Genomic DNA, 24,812 nt, shown 5'->3' on the forward strand with positions numbered 1-24,812 from the left:
AAGCGTATTAGGCACCAGGCTCCCTTGAAGACACTGACATTTGACATCAGTTTTTGAATGAACAGAAAATGTGACGAGATGAGAACAAGATTTACAGGCCTGTTTACAGAGGAGGAGCTTTCGGAAGAATACTGGTAAATAGGATTTTGGCATGGGGGGAGGGAGAGCCTAAGGCAGCAAATGAAAAAGCAAGAAAACCACAAAGCCAATGCAAGCAACGGGCAGAATGTACCAGATCAACTTCGGAAACTCCTCAAGATGTCTGTAGCACACCACATAGCTTCGCTGTGTGGTAGGCTGCGACCTAAAAATAAGGCACCGCACCCCGGTATTCAATTGCACACCTTTCTTTTCAAGCAGCTGTGCATGCATGTAATTAGACAGAATATAGTCACAGCCGATAGATGAAGGGAGTCAACCCTGTGCTATAAACTGTGGCGTTTGGAAGCAAAATGTAAACACTCAAATCCAATAAATGAGTATGGCTGACCGATATCCTCTGTATCCATGTATTTTTTGGGCACAAAATGGGGTTGGCGCAACATCTAAAGCTAGGTCTACGGATGGTGCAAAGTTGGTGGCGAAGTAGCAGCAACTTCTCGGAGCTCCGCTTGCCACGACAAATTAAAGAATCCAAATCGCTGAATCCGGGACCCCTCACACCACAGATGGGGCGCTGTAACTTGGCTCACAGGCGGCTGTGGGGAAGAAGGGAGATCGAAGGACCCCCTGAGCGGGCGGAGAGGCAAGATGAGCGAGCAGCCTGCTGCCGGGTCAGAGACCTGAGCGGATCAGGGAGTGAGGGATACGCAGCTGCGGAGGTATCGGAAGGCCCACTTGCCTGGGAAGTGATAAGCCCAGCAGCGGACAAGAGCAGCTAGAGGTGGCCGCTCTTGTGGATGAACCAGGATTGGGCCTACAGAGCAAGACACCGGGGAATCGCAGGAGGAGAGACCGGGCTGGATGTGGCGCACAACAGCGGGAGAAGGTGACGACCCGGCCATCAGGCAGACTGGAGAAGAGAAGGCCCCGATGGACCCTGCGAAGGCCAGGCCGCAGACACGCAGAGAAAGAGCGGTGGCTGCCAGGCAGAGGTGTAGACTGAAGCGCCCCCTCCGCAAAAGACGCTGTGGACCGACTTGCTTGCTGCATACAGGTTTGGCCACAACAGAGGAGAGGCGGTGAGCTGCAGCAGCTTTGGCCAATAGTGGAGACATCATGAGTGTAGGGTGGAGCTCTGGAGCAGAATGAGAGTCACCGCAGCCATCTCGAGCTGAATGCCGGAGCTGGATCTTTGGTCTTTGATTACCCACCCGGGAAGGCAGTTTGGCACAGGTGACTCCCTAGATTAGTTTGATGGTAAGGGTGCAACACGCCGCTGGGGACGAGATTTGAAATAAGGAGGCCCCAAGACACAATCGAGGACCAGCCTGTAGACTGTCTAGGCCCAGACTGCGAGGCTTGGGCCTAAGCTAGAAAGGGGAAGCTCTGGCCAAAGGAAGAAAGGCGGGAAAAATTAGCCCCACTTGTGGATCTGAGGCTCGGGCCCCAGGACATTCCGCTGCCCCAGTCGGAACCTCAACCGCTCCCACCTTAGTAGTGGTAGGCAATAGCAGCTTACAAGAGTGCCCTGTCCCAGTGCACACGGTACAGGCTAGGGGGAAGGAATTCATGAGTCTTCAACTAACAGAGAAGGAAATGGCCTAGGCCTTCTTCGGAAACAGGTCTTCCAGACCTTAATATAGGTGGCCCTCCAAGATATTCTCCCGCCGGGCAAGAAAGGAGCACACAATCAAACATCTCTTGCAGACACCAGGTTCTAAGAGAACAGAGACTCATGGTTCAGAACAGACACCATAACAATCACAAGAGAAGGATATGAATTCAGTGAGTGAACAGAGAGGGGCCAATCACATCTGGCTTTCTAGAGAAACTCTGACACGCTTAGGGAAGACTTTGCAGCCCTTAGGCACGACATCGCCTCGGACATCAAACTCAGGACAGATGTCCAAGAAATTGCAGATCGTATGGCCTCACCTGAACGAGGAGGTTATCATAGAGATGAAGATCTTACTGAACAGCTCCGAGAACTACTAGACCTTGGGGACCACAACGAGGAACTCCACCTCCGATTGAACGACCTTGAAAACTGCTTGAGGCGGTCAACATTCGTATCAAAGGTGTGCCATTGGAGGCGGATGGTGGAAAACAAGATGACTGTGTGGTTCACTTTTTCAGTCATGCCGCGCCAGCTCTTGGCGACAAGGAGATCATACTGGATCACACTCACCGAGCTGGGAGGCCGTTCTCTAACCCGGGTCAGAACCAGGACATCATCACCTGTGGAGTGATGTGGCTCAAGTGGACTGGTGTGGCTCACTGGTTGGAGGCGGCAGACCCGAGAGCAGAGAACGGCCTGGGACCAGGGTTCGATTCCCGACGCGGCAGGGTCTTGGACCAGGATCAGCGGACTCGATAATTCTCGCCTCGGTGCCTACTCTAACCAGGGATCACACTCGGCAACTCTGGGCATTAAGCTTGCCTCATCTCCACAACGGCCCCTCACAAACGCCGGGGATGCCTGGTTTCACCTTGGAGACTCCCAGGAGCGACTATCTCACAGGGAAAGCCAGGACGGGTTCCCCAGCGGTCTATAGCGCTACGAGGCCTGCGGTGCGGGTAGCAGTGCGCTTTACAAGACGCACACAATTTACAATTACAATTCACCTGCCTTCATTCATACAAAACAGAAGGAAGTCATAATGAATGCATCCAGAGATAAAGCAACTATCACTTTTGAGGGCCTTCAAGTCGGAATATATCAGGACCTCCGTTAACTTTGGGGCCACCCTTTCAGACTGACTTTTGTTTGGAATAAAGAGTTGCGGGCGGTGCTGTCCCTAAGGGAAGCACAGGAGGTTCTTGGCATTAACCTAGAGGAAGAGGGGTCTGAGAAACGACAGATGGAAGACACATCAACCCAGCAGTGGCACAGCAAGGTCAAGTGGTACCCATTGCATAACATTTCTGGTCACACCAGGCTTGACAAAATGGCAAAAATGTGTTTTAAACACGTTTTTGCCATTTTGTCACTCCCTCGGTGAGGACACCCGGGGCGGCCCACACCCAACGCACCCCTTTTCCTACGCCGCTGCAAACCGGGGACCACCGAGTTCGAGATGGTGACGGAGGACCGTATGAGAGAAACACAAGGCTACGAAACTCAAACGCAAGAAAGAAAGAGAAGCCTTGCTCAGACAGCTACAGAATAGAGCAGAACCAGATTCATGCCGCCCTTTAGGTCGCATAGGCCCCAAGGCCTGTACAAACAGCTGTGGTGTCCTGATGGAAACCGAAATTGTCCAGAGGAAGGGTGCTCTTTCCCCTGGTGATGACCGATCGCCGGTGTCTTGGACCCATACATAATGGTGTGTCTAGTGCCCAATGGAGGGCGATCCCTTTGTGACAGCGGTTTAGGTCTCGCCTGATCCAATGCGCTTGCGCATTTCTCCGGCGAGATTATAGTAAGGGGAAAAGAAGTCTACTAAAACGGCTGCGGATCGCATACAATTCATGTGATCTATGCGCGTGCACAGCCACATAACACCACCATTTGTCTGTGCCTCGGCATCAGACTTCAAAGGCTGCCGCTCCCCGCGTGCACATCGCGCACCACCATTTGTCTGTGCCTCGGCATCAGACTTCAAAGGCTGCCACATATTAAAAAAACTTGTGATTTACAATACCAATAGCTCACACTTTCCTAATGCGAGACCTATTGCATAGCAAATGCTTGTTTTTTTCAATGTATTCTCTATCTATTTCTTCGCTTCTGCAGTCATACGATGGCGCTTTCTAGCTATAGCTGCAAGCTTGAATAGAGATAGGAGGGATAAGTGGGAGTACTTGGAATCACAGATTAAAAACCTGGAGGGATTGCACCACCGTACGGGCGCAGTCCAAATTAGACAGCAGCTCAACACTGCACAACAGCAGCTGAGGGCCTTGGACTGAGATCGTGGAGTATTCGGTCTTGCACACCTGGGGGGTATGGGTGGGTTTGGGGAGACAAGGCCGGGAAACTTCTGGCGAATATGCTGTGTGTCCAAACAAATGCACGTCGTATTGTAGGGATCAGAAACTCCCAAGGCGAGATCATTGAAAGGACCATGACATCGCTGCTACTATTGAGACTTTACACAGACCTGTACGCTGCGGACCGTTTGGAAATGACAGCGCCCTAGGTCTTTTTGCGAGATGCCCTGGCGGCCTGCCTCCCTCCCACCCCAGGAGGCAACCAAGTTTGATGCATATGTCCATTTGGATGAGGTCCTACAAGCCATCCGGGAAGGCTCGCGGGAGGGAGAGGGGTGGTGGTCTTCTCTGCAGATTTTTATAAAACACTTGATATCGCCCCAGTACTTGTCTGTCTATTTAACTCCTATAGCGACACTGGAACGCTAACTCCAAGGATGGCTATGGCAGATGTGGTCGTGATACCCAAGCCAGGCAAAGACCCACTGGACTGATCCAACGTACTCTGCAATCCGAGGTGCTTCTCTCAGTGGATGCCGAGAAGGCATTCGACCAGGTCCACTGGCCATACCTGAAGCAGGTGCTATATAGATTTGGGATTAAAGACCGATTTATGATATGGGTAGACTGCATATACAACGACCCTGGGGCAAATATCAGGGTGAATGGGGTTGCCTCTTGGCCGTTACAAATCAGGAGGGGGACTCGGCAGGGGTGCCCTTTGTCAACCCTGCTCTTTGCTCTCTACATGGAGCCAGCCGTTCACTGAGAGAATCTGCCAAAACCCCATCTCAGGAATCAGGATGGGCGACAGCATAAACTATCGCTCTATGCGGACGAAATTGAACGCCAATCGTGCCCAACTGCAAAGACTACTACCCAGCAGGCATAGGGAGAAGTGGCAGATTCCCACCTGAAGATAATAAATCAATCCTCCTGGAAAAGTGCACAAGCCTCAAAGCCATTGACTGAAAATTAGACTGAGCAGGCGCATGGACACTATGAATGATCATATCGATGAACAGATGCAGACGATAAACAGTTATTTCTGATGTAAAAGATGTGCATACACAACAGGCTTAAACTCTAGAGATGAAGGTAGAACTGTGCAAAGTGCAAATGAATTGGAAGCTAGGTCCAGGAGGGACAATGTATGCACCGTCGGAATGCCTGAAACTACAGCAATGGGGCGCACTGAAGACTATCCTGAAAAAATGCTTCTCACACTATGTGGAGTTGAACATTTCTAAAAGTCTTTTGCAGTAGAGAGGTCACAGAGATCTCTGGCACCTCATCCGAACCTTGGAGCGTCTCCTAGATCACTCATTAAGTTTTTTAATTAAAGGGATAGAGACCAAGTGCTCCACTTAGCCCGGGAGGCAAAGGCGATCAGTCAAGAAGGGATGCACCATACTTTTTTCCCTGAATTTACCCAAGCTGGACAAGATGCATATAGAACTTACTTCCAGTTAAAAAAGCTACAGGAAAGGGGCATTAAATATACAATGCTCTACTCTGCTAGATTGTGTTTATCTTGGAAGGGAAAACAGAGGATTTTCACAGAATGAGCTGCAACAAGGACCTTCCTGCAAAAAATAAAATCCTCAAGTCAGGTATAATTTATCTGCAAGAAACACACAGTGCCAGAGACAGACAAGTTTAAGTACCTTATGGAGACCTAGTCAATACTTTGCCTCCTACTCACCCTACGCCAGAGGGGTGGCTTTCATTAGAAACCAGGTGCTCTTTCGACAATTGCACCATGGCAGATCCAGACAGACGATATTTAATAATTCAAGGCCTCATAGGACATGTCTGATACACGAATTAATCCTATGGCCCCCAATGTGAATAGCCCTGATTTCTCCCGAGCAGGGCAATGCAGTGGATCTCAGTACAATAATTTGGGAAGGGGACCATAATCTAGTTTTGGACATTGATTTAGACTGCTAATTTCACCATGAGCGCCACCTCACCAGGGCTTGTGATGCATTCCTGGCTTGATGACAGTTTGGCATGTTAAGACATCTGGTGCACACTACATGGTAAGAGTCGCAAAAACACCTTTTACTCTTCCGTTCAGCATACATCTTTGAGACTTAACTTTGGGGTGAGGGTTGTGGTAAACTGGATTTGAGAAGTTAGACATTTAACCAGAACCCTATTGGACCATTACCCAGTGGTTTTGCAACTCACCATCCCTACAGATTGTTCACAAGTGCCGCTATAGAGACTTCAACCTAAATCCTTATCAGATGTGGTGTTTAAAGAGGAAATCCGTACAGCAATTACGGAATAGGTTACAGTAAATAGGGGCTGTGCATCCACGACTGCCACTTTCTGGGAGGCTCTGAAGGTGGTCATCCGTGGTGACTGCATAGCCACAGGGCATGGCATTCTCAAATCTATTAGAGGCAGACTTGCACAAATAGAAACAGAGCTTTGTGCCCATGAACTCCGGTATGAGGAATCTAAAGATCAGAGCCTCTTGGACCCTATGAGTACACTCCTGCTGTAGTTCAGGAAAGGGAAATTTCCGAGTAAACACTTCCAAGCTAGGAAATATGGGGCAGGTGACAGACCAGGGCACACACATTTACACTGTAGATAACAGTTTGGTGCCCCTTGCATGACCCTGGGGAGATTTTACACTCATTTGTTGCATTTTACCAAAGACTAAACAAATCCCAAACTCAGGCTACCTCCACTGACGTGATAGATCATTTAAAGCACCTCAACTTGGCGTGGTTGGACTAGGCAGAACGTGAAATTGTCGGACCCCAACGGCTACGAAGGTTAGACCGGTTATTAGGCAATAAAAAACAAAGGCACTTGGGAGTGACTGCCTCCTGGTTTAATTTTACAAAACTTACGCTGGAGCAGACACCCTTACAGGGCTCAAAAAATCTTTAAAATTTTACTAGACCTGCAGGTCAAGTAACTTAAATATAACTTAAATAATATACTCGACCTAACTAATGTACTTGACCCATGAGCTGGTCTCTAATTGTGCGATCCTAGGCAAATAGTTATTCTTTAAGCCTCCTTATCACATAAAGGAGCACCTTCAAATAGGCAAGTCCACTATTTCTGCTGTACATAAGAAAATGATTTACTAAACGTTTGCTCCATATATAATAAGAATCTTAGTTCACTAATAGCATTGTCACCTGGGCAGGAGCAGGAATATTTAAAAACGAATTTTTTCATAAATATATTACTAAAGAATGATGTGGTTGTGCACTGGCATTTACAGATAGCACATCTTCCACTGAAATGGTCACAAAACTTCCCCACTAACATGTAGTTTTACTATATAGTGCATAAACAATGTTCGGAAATTGTGTTTCAGCAAAAATATTTAAAATTTGCACATCACCAAGTAAAAGGTTTTGATCCTATAAAAATATTTTTTTCACAACAGAATTACAAAAATGCATCTTCCTACCTAGCTAAATATATTTGGAAATGTATGAACAGTTCACTTATTAGATATTTCAGTGTTGTGTTAGAAAAAAGGCTGAAATCTTACAGCCTTTCATTTCACATGCTTTGGACAGTGCAATTGTCTCAGTTCACTTTACAACATCCTCTAACTTTAGTAACAGTAAGAAAAGTAAATGTAGGAAGACACACCAGCTTGACCTCGGTCTCTGAAAGCTGAGCAAATGGGACATGCTAACATAGTGTAAAGGCATCTTTATTTCTCATTTACTTTATGTTGTCAGCTCGCCAGAATGGGCAGGTGGGCCCCAAAATTTGCTTGCCCTGATTAACTCTAGTTCCTTATAGAGAGTGGATTGTTCGAGCCCTATCTTATTACTAGGTGTGTGAAGGTGTTTCAATTGGCACCCTACTCTTATCTATGAGGGAATTCATAATTACGACACTTCAAGCCAGAAAAACATCCAAATAAATGTAATCTTATTGAACCTTATCACTTATTAATGTCAACAGTAAAATTCTGGCTAAATTGCTGGCAAAGCGACTGCTTCTATTAATGCAGAGGCTGATTAGTCAGGCTTCATCCCGGGTCACTCCACAGCAGATAATCTTTGTTCACTTTTTACTCTTACACACCAGTTAAATTCTGATGTGCCAGTAGTTGTGGCCCTTTTAGATGCCGTCGAATGGCATTTCCTGCTCACAGTTTTGACCATAATGGGACTTTTGGAAGGTATGTGCAGTTATTATATACAGCCCATCAGCTACGCTGTGTTTAAATGACAGCTTTTCAGAGCCCTTTGAGAGAGGTTGGGGTACGCGACAAGTCAAAAACAGGGTCGACAGGGCAACCCTAACTGTAGAGTCTATGGCATGTCCCCTGTGTGTTTTCACCGTTACACCCCATTATCTATGTGTGCTGATAACACAATGTTGGTCGGCAAGGACCCCTCAGTAAGTCGGACTCATACAGGAAATAAATAATTGAACTCTGTTCAGGCTCAGAATTAATTGGACTAAATCAATCATTGTCCCCCTGACTGGAATCACTACTAGACCAGACACCTTATTTGTTACAATGGCAAACTGAGCCAATCAGATATCTGAGTATTATGGATCATACAGAAACTGCAACCTTAATCAGGGTGAACTATGGGTGCTATATGGAAATCCTTCAATCCATTGTAGACAAGTGGATTACCCACTCGCGGTCCCTAGTGGGTAGGGTTGCTTAATGAAAATGGTAGTCTGTCCAAACTGCTATATTACAAAATATTCTGGTGCCTATGAACAATGCATTTTTGGCTCAACTGCGCGCTCTCGTGATTAGTTTGGCATGGGCTGGCAGGCAGCCCAGGATCAGCTGGCACATATTACAGCTTCCATATCACAATGGCGAGTTTGCAGACCCCCCTACTTTTAAGCAGATTATTTAGTAGTGCAAGTACAATTTATTCACCACTGGTTCAATAACAGTAAACAGGCCCCTTATGTTGTGATTGAGCGGGGTCATGTCGCCAACTTTCCTCCTGGCAACTCCATTTACGAGACCTACCCAAGAAATACAAGCAGTGTGTTGCACCGTTTGGGCTTGGAATCGGCTAGCTGCTTTGTGTAACGTGCCCATCCCATACTCTCCGCACATATCCATTAGCTGCAAATGCTGCAACTTGATCACACCCCTGGGATTATACAGTCAGTGGGTAGGAGACATCAACACTGGGTGATTTAATTCTAGCACACAAGTTTAAAAGATATTGTGAATATGTGGGCGACTCACGGTCTACCATTTTAGATGTTCTTACCCATGGGAAACTCACTTGAGGCTCAGCATCTTAGACATGTTCCCAGAAGAGTCCCCTGAATGGCTAGTGCTGCACATTCGGACTAACCGACAACCGTATAGACTTATTTCACGTTTAGATGCTGTGGTTATCAATTGCTTGACTGTGGAATTTCCCATGGCTTGCCCAGAATGGGTGGGTGATCTGGGACAGGAAATATCAGATGAACAATGGCGATACCCAGGTATCTTCTAACGGCAGGTATTGATTTACTATACATTTTACATAGTGTACCTTCACCACTGACTCTTGCACTGTATTATCCAGATGTTGGTACTAGATACAGGCGCTGTGGCATTCTGAGAGTGGTTTTTTCATCTTGCGTGGTGACCTGCCCAGATGTGGCCTCTTACTGGACTCAACGAAATGATAGACCGTGCTTACCGTCTCACTCCCATTATAGTAATGTCAGGATGTGTCAAGGAGATTCTGAAACCATATATGAAGTTTACTCCCATTGGTTTGCGTATTATGGGGGGAGGGGGGTGCAGGGTGGACACGAGATGGGGTAGTAGCCTTGCCCAGAGCATTCAAGATTGGCTGAAAATGATGTCCCTAATTGAGGAAGGTCAAGGGTATATGCATACGCTTTGCCACCGTCCGTTCGTCCACAAGAATTTTGGGACCCATTGAGATTCTATCGGACGTTATTAAACCGAGACTAGAACGGGTCTGTTTCTTTTGTAGAGACAGTGTTATGTGATAGCTCCACAGATTAATCAAATTTTTCGCTTTTAATGTACTGAGTTGGTGATACAGGTCTCCTCAGGATGGCGGTGTGACGTTAACATACGTATGCATATTGCTAAGTCTCTGTAACCCAGACATCTTTCAGGACAATTTCTGTGTTCTGCGAAATGGTGCTTTTCAGATTATGTAATCCAGTTGTGTTGCATTGTATATTGCCATGCTACTTGCACTGATTTTTTTTTACCTAAACTTTAAAAAAATGTTTAAACTATGTGAATTCTATAAATGTTATTTGACAAATATCTGCACAAACCATGTTCAATTTAAAGACTTTTATAAGCCAATATTTGTGCAAGACAGCCGCTAGAGGGGACAGCCATAAAAAAAAATTGGCTTCTGTACAGTGAAAAAGTTGTATAGAAGTACACGAGGGGAACAGCAGAACAAGTATGCTCTTGTTGCTCCCCTACCTGGAATAAAACTTCTTCGGCAATACATTGCCCACCAAAACATTAAGGGGGTCCTGAATACCCAAGCTACAATACCTCACAAACAATAATGTGCACTTATGTTGCTGGCTTCACTTCAGAATGCTCTGGGCACAAAGTCACAGTAAACTATGATGCAACTGCTATCAGACATTACAATATAAGGACTTAAAATAAAAATATAACTATGATGCAACCTATTTGTGGTCTTACAATACCCTAATTTCAATATAAACTATTTAGACCGTATTGAAAACAAAGTCGGATTCACGTTCACTAAGAAAACTTTGGAGACAATTGTTTCCGCAACACTGAATAAAAGTAATTACTACTATCCAAGAAAGAAGCATGGGTGAATACACCAGTGGTGAAATATGTGTGCGCAAGTCAAAGACCATTTCACAAGACATAATACTGAGTAGTTTACATTAATGGTTGGTTAAATTAGTCTATTAAGTTACATTTAGTGGGTCGTTATCGTCAAAATCTGGGAGCGCTCCTACTTTATTTGTATTGCAGCTCCAATCTCCTGTTTTGATAAGTCTGCCAAGAATTATACTTAAGTGCCATTAACGGTAAACCTATAAAATGGAATATAAACATTAATGTTCAAAATTACAATGTGGACTTAAACTCCCGTATTTTCTAATCATACTTACGATATATCAGAAATGATGTTAACGTTTATTACTTTAAACTATACAGAAACTGAAAATAACTAAACATTTATCATGGATACAAAGTTAGGGAATGGAAGGGTACAGTCGTTTGATAGATATAGAAAGGCGAGCTCTAAAAACCTTAGTTTGGTAACTTGCAATGCTCAAGTTCAATCAGAACACGGAAAAACAGATTAAGGCGATTTATGCAACAAAAAGAAACAAAATACACAGGTAGACCACCACATAATAAACATAAGAAAGCCATGTTCCACTAATAGGAATAACAATCATTTGCAATGCAATAGGTCTTCCATGTGCGAGAGTTTGAGCTGTTGGCATTGTAAATGACAATGCCTTTTATTTATGTGTTGGTTTTTAAACATAAAAGGCATAAAAGGCATTGCCATTTACAATGCCAATAGCTTAAACTCTCGCAAATACAAGACCTATAGCATTGCAATCACTGAAGAGCAGCACGTTAATTATGCTCATGGCTTGCAAATTTGGCAATGGTTTGTTTCTTCACAGGAGGGATACGTTCACTTAGCTTTGTAAAGAGCGAGTAACTCAACGCAGACATGCACAACAATGAGCACAAGTTTTAAACATATCGGGCTGTATCAATGACAGGTAGAGCAGCAGAAGTTACAATCCAGTAATTTGGCAATGCCCTGTACACTCCCCAACCTATTCCTATAGGACCATCCTTTCCACAGCTTGTGTTCCGGCGGCTTTGGTATGGGTGAATCTTAATAATAAATTTGCCATGATTCAAGTGAGAATGAAAAGGAATTGAGCCCTATACGATATATCATGGCAATATCTAGTCTGGCTTTTGGGTTTCCTTGAGGGACAAACATTCTGTGTGATTCTGCTAATGCCCTCTGTGTGCCAAAATCCCCAACAAAACAACTTTGGATGCATACCCTGGCGTTCAATGGGCATTTACAAACCAGGGCTCGAAAAATCCAAAAAATGGTACTAGTCCTGCAGGACTAGTACCTTAAAAAATGTCCTCGACCTAACTTCAACCTACTTGACCTCCGTCTCTGAAAGCGGAGCATTTGTGACAGGATAACAAAGGCATCTTTATTGCTCATTAACTTTGTGAGCAATAAAAATGCCTTTAAATCTTTTCATCTCGTCACATTTGCTCCATTTTCACAGACAGAGGACAAAAGTTGGTTTGTTTTCCTACTCGCCAGAAAGGGCGAGTAGGACCTAAAAACAGCTCGACCTTGTTAAATTTAGCTCGACTATACGAGCGGTCGAGTGGAATTTTCGAGCCCTGCAAACGTCTGCTTTTCACAGAGAATGCCCTGCAAAGTCCCAGGGATAGTGTACATCATTTACAAATAAATACTTGGCACAACTGTATTCATTTGACAGTAGTCTGTATTATAGTGCAAAGCAGGACGTTAAGATGTAGGCACATTCTAAATTGCTAAGGCACCAATACCTTTGAAACAATGACACCATCCTTCCAAATCTCATATATAAAAAAAAATGTGTGAATGCCACTCACACAAGCGGTTTTTATGACACTATCTGGAACACACCATCTTAGAAATGAGCTGTCGACTGCACTTGGCTTTGAAAAACATGAATAACCAAATAACCACTGGAGATCACAAACAATGCACCAGTACGCAATGAAAGAAAAGGTCATTTTTTGGTATCCTCGTCCTTTTCAAATGGTAGTACTATTGCGCTAAAACTTTCTCTACAATCAGTCAACATGTGCATGCCATGCGATAACAGTATCGACCAGTGGAGCCGCACATGAGGACTTCATGCCCCTCCAGAAGAATGTCCAGGTCACAACACCCTTTGAAGGAGGCGCTTTCGGGAAAATGTCCAGGACACACCGTGCGTAGCATGCAAATAGTCAGAAAAACTAATACCTGAAGCAAGAAACTATATACGCTACAACTGCAGCAAACTCCCTCAGTGACACGGTTTGAGTTTACAGAAACGCATACCGTTATCCAGTTTTGCATTTATTGCGTCCTCGTACTTCCCCAGAGCCTGCACTTAAACATAAAACAAATTATTTTTGTAGAAACCGGTTACCAAATCTCTGCCCAAAAATATGCAGCTTCTGTTTCGCTCCCGCTGTTAACTTCTCAGTAGCTAACTTGCAACAACCAACCTCCGGCGAGGGGAGCACCCCCGAGTGGTGGAGGAAACCAGAGGCAATGTCAACACCACACCAGTGGAGCGGATCACCTGACTCAGACGCGGAAAATAAAGCCCTGTAATCCGGCTCACTCGCAGAGACCCGTTGCAAAAATATAATTAAATAAACAAGCACGGCAGAAGCGGACCACGCTGAAAATAAAAATGAGCGTGGTGTCCCTAGCGGACGTTGCGCTCATTAAAGTAAAACAAAAAAAACATGCAATTTTGAGCACATATTGCGGCAGCCGCCATGGTCCCCATCAGTGCCCATTGTAATAAAGAAATAGTGCTCACCCACCAGATAAAGCTCACCGTGTAACGCTGCAAGCAAACAATCCAGTCCGGATGGGCCATTGCAGAAGGAGACTGGGTGGTAACAAAACAGCCTCACTTTCAATCGGAGGCCAGTGTTTACCATAAAGTATGACGCCAGCCAATGAAAACGATGGGCATGGCTTCAAGTCCCCTTCCGAAATCATTTCGATCACAATAAGCCCCGTTGAGGGGAAGCGCTAGGTCTGCGAGACCTAAATACGTAAGCTAGATAGAACAATTACATCTAATTCTGAGCAATTGCCCATAAAGGCCAATCTGCCCTATAGGCAATTGCTCAGAATTAGACGTAATTGTTCGGATGTGGCTGATTATGAAAGACGTGAGAGATACTTTTGTCATGACATGCAAGACAGGGGCTACCCTAAGAAGCTCCTTAAGCACTCATAAACGTGCTAGATATACGCCGAGAGAATGCTTGCTGCAGCTTAAGCAACGCCCACCGATGAACAAAATGGTGTGTGTTACAACGTTCTGTCACGACACCCACAAGTTGCGCCAAGCATTTTTAAAGAATTGGCATCTATTAGGTTTGAATTGCCCTTTTCCTAAGCCCATCTTCGCTTATAGAAAAAATCAAAGTATTGGTGAACAATTGATTAGAGCTGATATTACCATCCCAAAACCTAAAAGTGACCTTTTGTCACAATGGAACCTAAAGCCTGTGGAAGGTCATCACAGGTGCGGCAATTGTGTTGCTTGTTCTACCACAATCGAGGGCAATGAATTTGTCCATCAGGGCACTAAGTGGAGACATACAGAATTCGCCAACTGCAAAACAAAAAGTGTCGTTTACGGAATACTTTGCCCGTGCCCACTAATTTACATAGGCAAGACTAGCCAACAAGTCAACCAAAGGATCAGCCAGCATCGATCACGCATAAAGAAAAAAAATAATGACCGCTCCACTGGTTGAACACTTATGTGATAAAGGCCATAATGAACATGAATTTAAATGGTCGGTGTTATTCACTGCGAATTCAATGACAAAATGCCACGATATTGAGCGTGCCTTACTGCAGAAAGAGGCTTATCTCATTTTGAAATACAATAGCACTCAAACAGGCCTTAATAGCTTGTCCAAGATAGCCCACATATAATTGGCACAGACACACAGTATAGCGGACTGGCATCTGTCAGACATCCCTGGCCTTAATCTGTAGCCTTAAGTCGTCTTTTCATTAAATACACCTCGCGTATAAAAATAAGCGTGGCCACTGCCTGGCAGGTAGATATATGCAATCCTAAGAAAGGGTGTAGCGGCACCTTCAGACTCTCCACATGCTCTGTTATTAAAGTTTGTTTAGAGTGCATACAACACATGATTACAATAATGACCCTTAATGTGCTCGCCGTACTTGTGATATATATGCGATTTAAATCAGCGTTCAAATGAACTGGCCCGTTTTAATATTAGTGTTCAGATACGAGTTGCTAATAAAGTTGAGGTTTTTTTGTTCAAACTCAGCGCGTAATTAAAATAGTCACAAAATAGGTTTTCTGCATCTATTCATTGAAAATGACACTACGCAATAGTCGCGCCCTCACTTTAAATGCACTTCATATAATAAATATAATTTTCTTGTAGTGTAAGTTCGAGGACACTACAAGTCCCATCATGCCCTCTTTTGGAGGTGGGCTTTAGCCTGCGCGGCCATCTCTTGGGAGAAAACTTTGATCACACCAGTGGCGTGCTGTTATTTCAGAGCAGGTAAATGCCAGGACATGCTTTTGGTCCATTTAACGCTCAGAATCTGTTTGAATGCTTAGACTTTTAGCTACAAGCGCTCACACTAATTTTTTCGTTTTTTTGCTAACACAAGACGGCCAATTGAGAGCATTTTTTCAAAAAATTTCTGAAATTTAAAAAGGGAACAGAAATACACCATTACGGTAGGCGAAATAACTCCTGCCCATTCTGGTATATTTTTTTAATAATGCATGCACTATGCGAACAATGTAATCATCAGGCCCACCACTAAAGCAACTTTCACTATTGTTTTAGGAGCTTATCCACATGGTGGTAGACTACATATAAGTACGCCGGTTGGCGGCAGTCGACAATAGCAAGGTATGCTTCATGTAATACTGGGTTACGCTTTAGTAATGAAACCACGAGCTGGTTTGAATTACTAATATAAAAACTTATCAAAATTTGTTGTAGGTTGTCCTGCCTGGCCACGCTTAAAATAATTGGTTTGATACCCCTTTACGCCTTAATGCCCTGCTCTACTTACAAACAAATTTGGTATGTAGCAATTTTCTTTCTCAGCCCATTGCCTTAAAAGAAGTTTGGTTTTGAGGAGTGATGAGTAAAATATTTTCTTTGCATCTTGCAGATACAAAGAATAAAACAGCCCTGATGAGAGATCAGCGACATTGTGCCTGATCTCGAAACGCGTCGGCACTTTCATAGGGTGGAATAAAATGTCATCTTCACGATACTAGGACCGGCTGGTCCAGTATTGATCTGTTTAAGAGCCATTCATTTGCTTATAATTCCCCCTTGGATTGGTTTTCTCTATATTTTTCTCATTTTTTGATTGTAATGTTTGTTCTAATGTTGTTTGCGATGTATTCTTAGTTTCTTTGTAATGTTTGATGCAATGAATTTTCTTTTTTGTATTGTGTAAAGAATTTGTTTTTCATGTATGTACAAAGTATTTATAGCTGTGTAAATATTTAATGTATTGTTCGTTTTCTGTCATGTAGCTTGTTATAACTTGAAAAAGATTTATAAAAAAAAACATTGACACTAAGTAAAGTGTCGAGGGTGATCAAAATAAATTGATCGTTCCCTCAAGAAGCTTGTGGAGATTTTGTGGTTCGGGCAATTTGTGTTACCTGTACCATACAATGTGGCACCAACTTGAAAGTACAAAACAATATTTTCTATACTTTTACCACAGCTGTTCACTGTTACTGGCTATATCAATATCTGTGCTTTATAAAAGCTTCCGGCCAGCCTAGTGCAGCAGAAGGGTAGTGGGGAAAAGAATGAAGAAAATAGAAGGGTGTATCAAGTTTGGGAGGAGTGGGAATAACGAAAGAGTTAAGAGGAGCAACTAAAGACACCAATAAGCAAATATATTAGGGGAGCAGGGTTTGGTTTAAAACCCTTATTTAAATCCGAGGAGGACAAATGTGGGACAAGCAACAGAAGGAAAAGAGGCAGAATACCACAATACATCGGGGGTATGTGTGAAGGGGAAAAGCAAGAAACATGTACTCTATTGGAGCGCTAAAAGAAAAAAGTTACCTCATAGTAAGCAGTTGTAGGATACTAGTCAGCCAACCAAAGGATGGTAAAGAAGCTATGCTTCAAGGGCAGGGCAAACAAGGAAGGAAAGCCATCAAGTAGAAAGCAATCAAGTGAGACAAGAAAGTAAACCAATAATATGCAAAGGTGTGACCGAAAGTTGACTTAAGTACTGGTTACAATAGAACAAATAAACATGGAGGAACCGGGAGCAAAAAAGGTCCAGCAGATGTGGTTTAAAATATATACTGAAAACAGGTGTGCTGTTCCTAAAGAAGGGGATATGGTCCTAACTGGGGGGAGTGCCCCTATAAGGAGCAAGGGCCCTCACACACACCAAGGTATGTCATGCTTCATCATCTGGCAGATCCTCGTTGGGCCGGTGCTGCAATGCTCAAGGGGCCCAGCAGGGGGGCTCTTTGCCAGAGATCTTTAGTCTGATCTTGGCCGATGATGAAGCGGTGTGTGTGGTATGTGATGTGTATATATAAAAGGTGAGTAGAGTGTGGTTAGTATGAGAGTTAAAAATAACAGAGAAACAGCTGAACCAACTTCAATTAGCGGGTTCCATGTCATGATTAAAAATCTACAATACAGGGGGGAGGAGCTACGATCCAAGATGGCTGCTTAAGCTCCCAGCTCCGTTGACCTCCGCTGGCAGCTCGCATATCCTGTCATTTATCCTTTACCTATGCCGGACTCCCGTGTGTATGAAGCTCGCCTGATACCGGTGGTGCAATCCCGGACTCCCTAACATACTGGGTGGCGGAGTTATGTCGTGTTCCATTTTCGGCCTACTCCAGGGCTGAAGCCGGGACCTCGATTTCTAGCCCATCCGGGCTGGAATTGATCAACAGCGGCTGTGGAACCAGTGTTTCGTCCGGTCTTCCGTACTCGGATCTTTTTCTGCATCTCCGATCTGCAATCCAGTTACCAGCTGGCACTGAGGACTCGGTCTCGTGTCACAGGGTGTGCATCGTGCGCCGCGGTCGGGGGCCGCTCGCCCGGAGACCCTGCTGGGGACGGCGGTGTTGAAGGGGGGGCCCCCCGCGGTCGGCGAAGGTGTCGTGCTCACCAGCTGAGGGAGCGCCTGCTGTTGCCATCGGCTTCGTGTGTGCCTGGAGCCTCGGAAGTGAGTCTGGGGCTCGAGTCCTGCTTCGTCTCTTTGGGGGGGGGGGGGGGGGGGGAAGGGGGGAGATGGAGAGGACAGATGGCGCACCATCGTTGAGGTCCGTGATGGCCGCCATTGGGGCGCTCCACTCCCAATTCACAGTCACGTATGACCGAATGTCAGAAACGCTGGGAAATATCTGCTTGCGACCGGACGATGATGCTGCGACACACGATCAGCATTCTGTGGTTCCAGTGGAAGATTTGGCCTACTGTTCTGAGGTTCCCGCGCGGCAGCCTGACTCAGCTCACGTCGATGATTTTGGCCTCGTGAATGTTGCACCTAAGACCGTAGTTAGCTTTCCCGGTATGACTCCTGATCGGCGAAACATCGTTGCCGAAGGTTTTGATCGCCAAGAACAGCTCTTTGGTGACCGTCGGAGAGGGCTGCTTATCTCCTTCATCTTTCCCCGTTGGTCCTGTGGATGCCGCCATCTTGTATCCTGTCTTCGGTCCGATTCAGCTGCTTCGAACTGCTATGGACGTTTTGATTACCACATAAATACTGTGGCTTGGGTGGCATGGGTTTTCATAAAGAATCGCACTGGTCAGGGCTGACTTCATCTTGTATCCTGCCCTAGATCCGATGCCACTGCTTTGTATTATCTGGAACGCTTCGCTTCCTGCGAGATTGCTGGCTTTGGCGACGTAGATTATCGTGAAGAACCGAACTGTCATGGTTGTCTTTGACTTTTGGGGTTAGCTACGCTTTGTGATCTATGCCAGGATTGTACCGTGTATCTCACTGGGAGTCGGGTGGTTTTGGTTGAGGTCCTCCCCATATTGGTGCTTAATACTTGCTTTTAATAATGGACAATATGTTTTGGGGAGGTCGCTAATGGTGGGGGGTATAGGTGGCCGGGAGTATGTTTGTTCTTCTCCTCCTCCGCTTTCTTTATTTCCCTTCTTTGGGGTGTTCCGGGGCGACAGGCACGCTGTTAGTGGGGTAGGCCGTAGCCATTACAGGGGTGCAGGGTGGCGGGTGTTGGGGGGGGGGTTGTTATTTTAGTTTGTTTTGTTCTATGGTCCCCTTTCTTTCTTTCTTTCCTCTTCTTTGGGTAGGGTTTTTCCTTCCTTATAGTAGGGTTGGCTGTCTCTCCTTATCCTTTTTTCTTTCTCTGTTTGGCGTCTATACCTTACTGTCTCCGGAGGGTGGGTTTTCGGGAGGGTGTGCTCGCTAATTGCTTGTTATTACATTGTCAGCCTCGGCGGGCATAGTGTGCCCAAGGTTCATATTGCTCATCACCTGGACTTGTTTGCACTGCGGGGTACCTCCCCCCATCTCTACTTAACTTCATGTTATGGTGTGACGCCACCGATAGTACAGCCACTTCTGCTTCTTTATAATTTTAAAATTAAACCTTTGATATCCTGCTGCGTTGAGGCATATACAATCACATGCTGTATCTGTATTGTCGACATTATTTGGTCGTATATAAGTGCATGACTCCTGATCTGATTCCTGTGTTTGCGGCCGGCCTCTGTGGTTGTAGGCCTGCGCTTGTCATACTTTGATTAACTCAATAAAGGTTTTTTTTTTTTTAAATCTACAATATTTGCGAGAAGTATCTAGTAATCTTATCAAGTATTATGCAAGGATGTGGGTCAAAATGTTTAATGCCCTCTAGTGTCTTAAAGTTTGTAGTATTTCTTCAGGACCAAAAACCCCTACTAACTACTCAGTGAGGGGCAGTTCATATCTGTGTGAAGAAATAAGTAACCATACCCTCACCAATTTACACCAAGCGTAAAAATGTCGTTAATGGTAAGGACCCGAAATAGGGGGCAAAACGGAGCTGAACACTCAGGTATGCGGGGGCGCTCAATGGAGTTGTACCCAACTCAACCATCAGTTGCTCAAGTAGAGCAACTGATGCAATGATGAAGCATGAAATCCCATGGGGTGTGTGAGGGTCTTTGCTCTTATAGGAGCACACCACTGGTTAGGATCTTACCCCCCCTTTCTTCTTTAGGAACAGCACACATCTTGTTTTCACAATGTTTACAATAGGCCATACAGACAAGTAACATGACTGCAGGCAAGGCATAAATGTCACATTTGTCTATTGTCAATGTAAACTTCTTCACAAGGGGAAACTGATTTTATCTAACATCTTTACAGCAGTAATACAGTCCTCACCACTTCACATACCGATGGCTGCAAATGTATTCTAGCCAGTCTCCCAAAATAATCACTCAGCTGCAATCAAATCCATTCTCAATTCTGTAGAACACTTTCTTGGCTGCCAGTGCAGGTTAAACCATATTACTCCAACACCTATGGACCTGCACTGGCTGGCCAAGGATGCTATGATTCATCACACCAAAAGCTCAATGGACTCAGATTGAAGCTCCGTGATGATGGCAAACAAAGGCAAAAAAAATGTTGTGCCGCCATACAGAGGGGATGTGGACTTTAAGGTTTGCGTGGAATGTCACTTTTGGAGACAAGGCAGCGAAAGCTTGCCTACGTTTGGCCTATTTCTTGTAGTGACACCGAGCAAACAACAAAACATTGGACTAAAGTGTGGCAGTTTTATTAATGGTGACCTAGACAAATGTAAGAATTCCATCCAGCACGTACACACACGGAAACCCCATCATTATGGTCTACAGTCCCAACTTCTATTCAAACTCAAAATTGCAGGAAGGTCTTTGAATAACACGATCTGTATCTGAAGATCAAGTCCCCAACATGAACAGCAAAGCCCTCAATTTCGGGATTTGCCCCAAAACTATGGACCCTCTTTTTAGGAAGCATCGAAAAATGTCCTAAACTACCCTGCTTCCAGAATATCTTAAAATCCACACATTCAAATACGAAGTTCAATGTGGATCATACCCGATATATGTCTTCTTGGATAGGATTACCAGTACCCATCTGACCTATCGCCTGATAGTTCTATGTAAAGCGTTCAGCTACCCATGTTGAGATCTGCATCAACTACAAACGTGTGTGTATATTAAACGAACACAGAAGATATATTACCCTATAAAGATGCCTAAATCAATTGCAAGAAAGCAGAAAACAGGTAAAAAATGTTTTAAAAAATCACTGCCATTGCATTAGAGTCCTGTTGAGAATCTGGTTTCCTAGAGTAATTTGAGAAATCACTTTTTGACTATCATCTTGAAATGCAAAGAAGACATTTTTTATACGTTATATTCTAACGTTCACATGGTTTGGCATTACCTAAAAACCATTAAGGTGCAACATTATTAAAATGATCCAAAAGAAAATCATTATAGACTAATTGTATCAGACTAGGAAAGGAGTGGTAAGACTATTCTGGCCGGCGAGCACAAAATGTTCATCGCTAACATTTTAGTTATATGCCTCTTACAGGATTGAAGGAAATACTGTTTACATGGATTGATCTGAGACACCACTGCCAAACAAGCATTGGCAAAACCAGTATTTTGGATTTTTAGAACCCATTTGCTTTTCCAATGGTTTTTAGCCTTGCTGTAATGCATCCCCAAAGGATTATGAAAAATTCCAGCATCAGCACCTTTTCAATTAATAAACGACACCAGGTCTAAGTGGATAATCAGCCATTAAATTAGATAATTTACTTAGATGAGACACTGACAGCCACCACGGGAACTAGATCATCGTTTCCACAGATTTTTTTCTTTTAAATAACATGTCTGGAATTTAAAATACAATTATTCTAATTTAAAGCTGTATTCATGATCTCAACAGCTGGCTCTGGCAAGACAATCCTGTTCAATGAAATATAATGAGAGCCTTGACCATCTTATAATGAGAACTCTGGAGGGTCCACATGCTACTTTCATGAAACTATGCAAACAAATATGAGGCAACTACTGTTTCCCCATTCAATAAATGACAGTATGGTAGTCAGCAAAGCAGTCAGAATGCTGGGTACATAAAAATATCTTGCGCAGAAACACAAGTACCGCCAAAGCTTCGCTATCCTTCATAAACCTTTTGCATTACATCCTTATCGAGCGCCACCATCACACACCTGCCTCAAACGAAAACATAATATTCTATAAGAATCTACAAGATCACCGACTTAGAATGAGCACCTTCAGGGCCTCAAGCGGGTATATACAATTATGAAAATGTCAAGCGGGTATATACAATTATGAAAATGTCGTCACAGCCTGTTCGAACAGCAACCCCAAAGTGAAAGTTGGTTAAGCAAATTTGTGTTCATCAGATCTAGTTTATCAACTTTACCAATGATGACACCTGTTATAGATCTCTTATGCGTGTGGCCCAAACCACTGTTCCCAGCTGTGGGTATAGGTTGAAGGCAGGTATTTAATTTTGCAATATTAGCTGGGAAACCATGCTCATGACCAGATACTATTCTTTTGAAGTGAAAACCAGGTGTATCAGAAGATGAAATTGGGCTGAACGCTATTTTTTTGTCAAGAAGCCAATTCAAATGTGTTCTGCTGGAGAGACGTGCCATTATGCATAGGCGATGGCATGGCAGAATAATCTGTACATCTGAAAACTAGAGTGGTTTTCTTTACATCGTTTTGTAACAAAGCAGGTCCCTGCACCAACTTTTAGGAGACCTACTATGTACACCAAAGAATTACCAATACGTTAAAGTAGGCAGTAAACCGGGTTGCCTCTAGCTCACTATAGAGGATTAAGGGGAAACTGAAAGATAGTGTAAGATCAATGGACAGCTACAAGTATCAGCAAGCCACTTTTGAGAAAGTGTGAAGTGTTGTCCTGAATACTACTAAGACTATGTGTGGTGTTTTTGGTTGAGCTGAAATTAAACTACACCAATGTGCCAATGCCCCTACATTTTGTGAGGTAAGCCAGACATACAATGTGATCATTACTGTTCTTTTCAAAACAATGGAAAAACAAAAATACAACAAAACCTCTTCATTTGTTATAAAACTGAAGAGCGATTACTCACTAGCAATAACTACACAGAAGATGGTGCACACATTGATGGCCAAGGCAACTACCGTTGTTTGATCAAACATTCATTTGTACTGCACATCAGCATTTATATGGCGCTTCAAATTCCTAACAAAGTAGTGAAGCGATGCCATTTATTCATTTCAGAAAAAAACTGGCAACTTTTCAAGCTTTTTTGCAAGAACTAGGAGGCAGATTTACAAGCCCCTTGCGATACTTTTACGCCGCTGTTGACACAGCGGAGTCGTAAACAATGCGCCACATTTACAACGCGACGCATCTAAAGAGATGCGTCTCGTTGTAAAGTCCGGAGCCACATTATACTTGCATTAGGTATAATGTATGCAGAGTGGGTGTTTCGACGCAAGAAAGCCACATAAAAGCAACGCAGTGAAATCTTTAAGATTTCACTAAGTCACTTGTACGATGCCAAGTCAAAACCTTATGTTTGCTTCAAGGAGGCGTAAGTAGTGATGCAGCAGAATAGAAATTGGCATTCCGAAGCATTGCTGGAGTTGAGTTGTGCTTGCAACAAGGCTCCAGTAATGCGTTGCCTCTACGCCAATGGATGCGCCACGCATCTGTCAATCCTTGCGCCATTGTAAATGCAACGCATCCATGGTGGCGCAAGGTTTTTTTTTTTTTACGAGACGCAAATTAAATGAGGCATCTCTGCTAATATGCAGAGATGCGTCAGTTCTTGTGAATCTGCCCCTGGGTTTTTAACAGGTGTAGATTACCACACATGGTGGTTTGAGAGAGAAAAACAATGTCATGCACACGCATTTCCTGATGGTCTGCTAAATTATTGGATTACTGATTATGTGCTTCATTAATAGGCGAAAGCAGGGGGTTAGAACAAGTAATGCTGACCTCAAGGCATCTCCAAGGTGTGAAGCACATTGGGTGGCATGGCAAAATCATCTCAGTAGGAGACGGGAATTGGTTTAACTCCGGCACAATCTAGAAATACATTATTTGGGAATACCCGATGTTCTATTGCTAGCGTTTTTCAGGGTGTTCTTTAACAGTTGTGTTTGCGCCTCTCAAGGGTGTTTTAGACACCGCTTTTTTGATGTCCCATTTTAATACAAAGCTGTGAAATAAATCAAGTCAAATTATAGAGGAAAGCAAGTACTTGTGTGTGAGGTTTGATGACTAAATGAGCATGGCAGCGAGAGGCTAAGATCTCCGATTTTTATTATCCTTATATAATTAAAGATTAACGTGTGGAGGTGATAGAATGTCACCAATTGATACTTTAAAATCGGTATTATTCTCAGTAGTGTTCGAACTTTATTTGAAATGGAAATACCATTTACAAGAGGAAAGCAAAACGTTTTAAATCCATATCGGAGTTTAAACTGGAGTAATAGAATCGGAAACTAGTGTTTTTCTACGAAATAAAGATAAACGCCACTGGCATCAGTGTGATTAACAAGCAAATAGATGAAACAAAAATGCTGCACAATAAGCCATTTGACCATTTTCAAATGTTGTCCCATTCATCAAATAATGAGCAATTCATTGAAGCCGTCGATGAGTCTACTATTCTTTACAAATACTTCATTATGGGCAGTGAGCTTGCAGAAGGACTAATATGGTTAAATTCAGCACTACACGCAAAGCTTTGGAGAAGAAGGCTGGCTGTGGCAATTAGCTCACTGTGTATGAATGTTTAATAGTTTGACCAGGTTCTTTAGATGGCTGTGTCCATGACAAACTGGGATACGCCTACAGAAAGTCATTTTGACTTGCCAGCAGATGTGGAGGTTGGTCATGGAA

The 24,812-nt window shown here is 43.9% G+C and overlaps 1 protein-coding gene across 2 annotated transcripts in view; it reads right to left on the reverse strand.

Moving 5' to 3' along the window:
• WDR82 (WD repeat domain 82) overlaps positions 1-24,812 on the reverse strand; it is a 125,825-nt gene that overhangs the window by 99,744 nt on the left and 1,269 nt on the right. The gene's annotated exons all lie outside the window — the stretch shown is intronic.

The sequence above is a fragment of the Lissotriton helveticus genome, chromosome 9 (assembly GCF_964261635.1).
Source record: "Lissotriton helveticus chromosome 9, aLisHel1.1, whole genome shotgun sequence".
Classification (NCBI taxonomy): domain Eukaryota; kingdom Metazoa; phylum Chordata; class Amphibia; order Caudata; family Salamandridae; genus Lissotriton; species Lissotriton helveticus.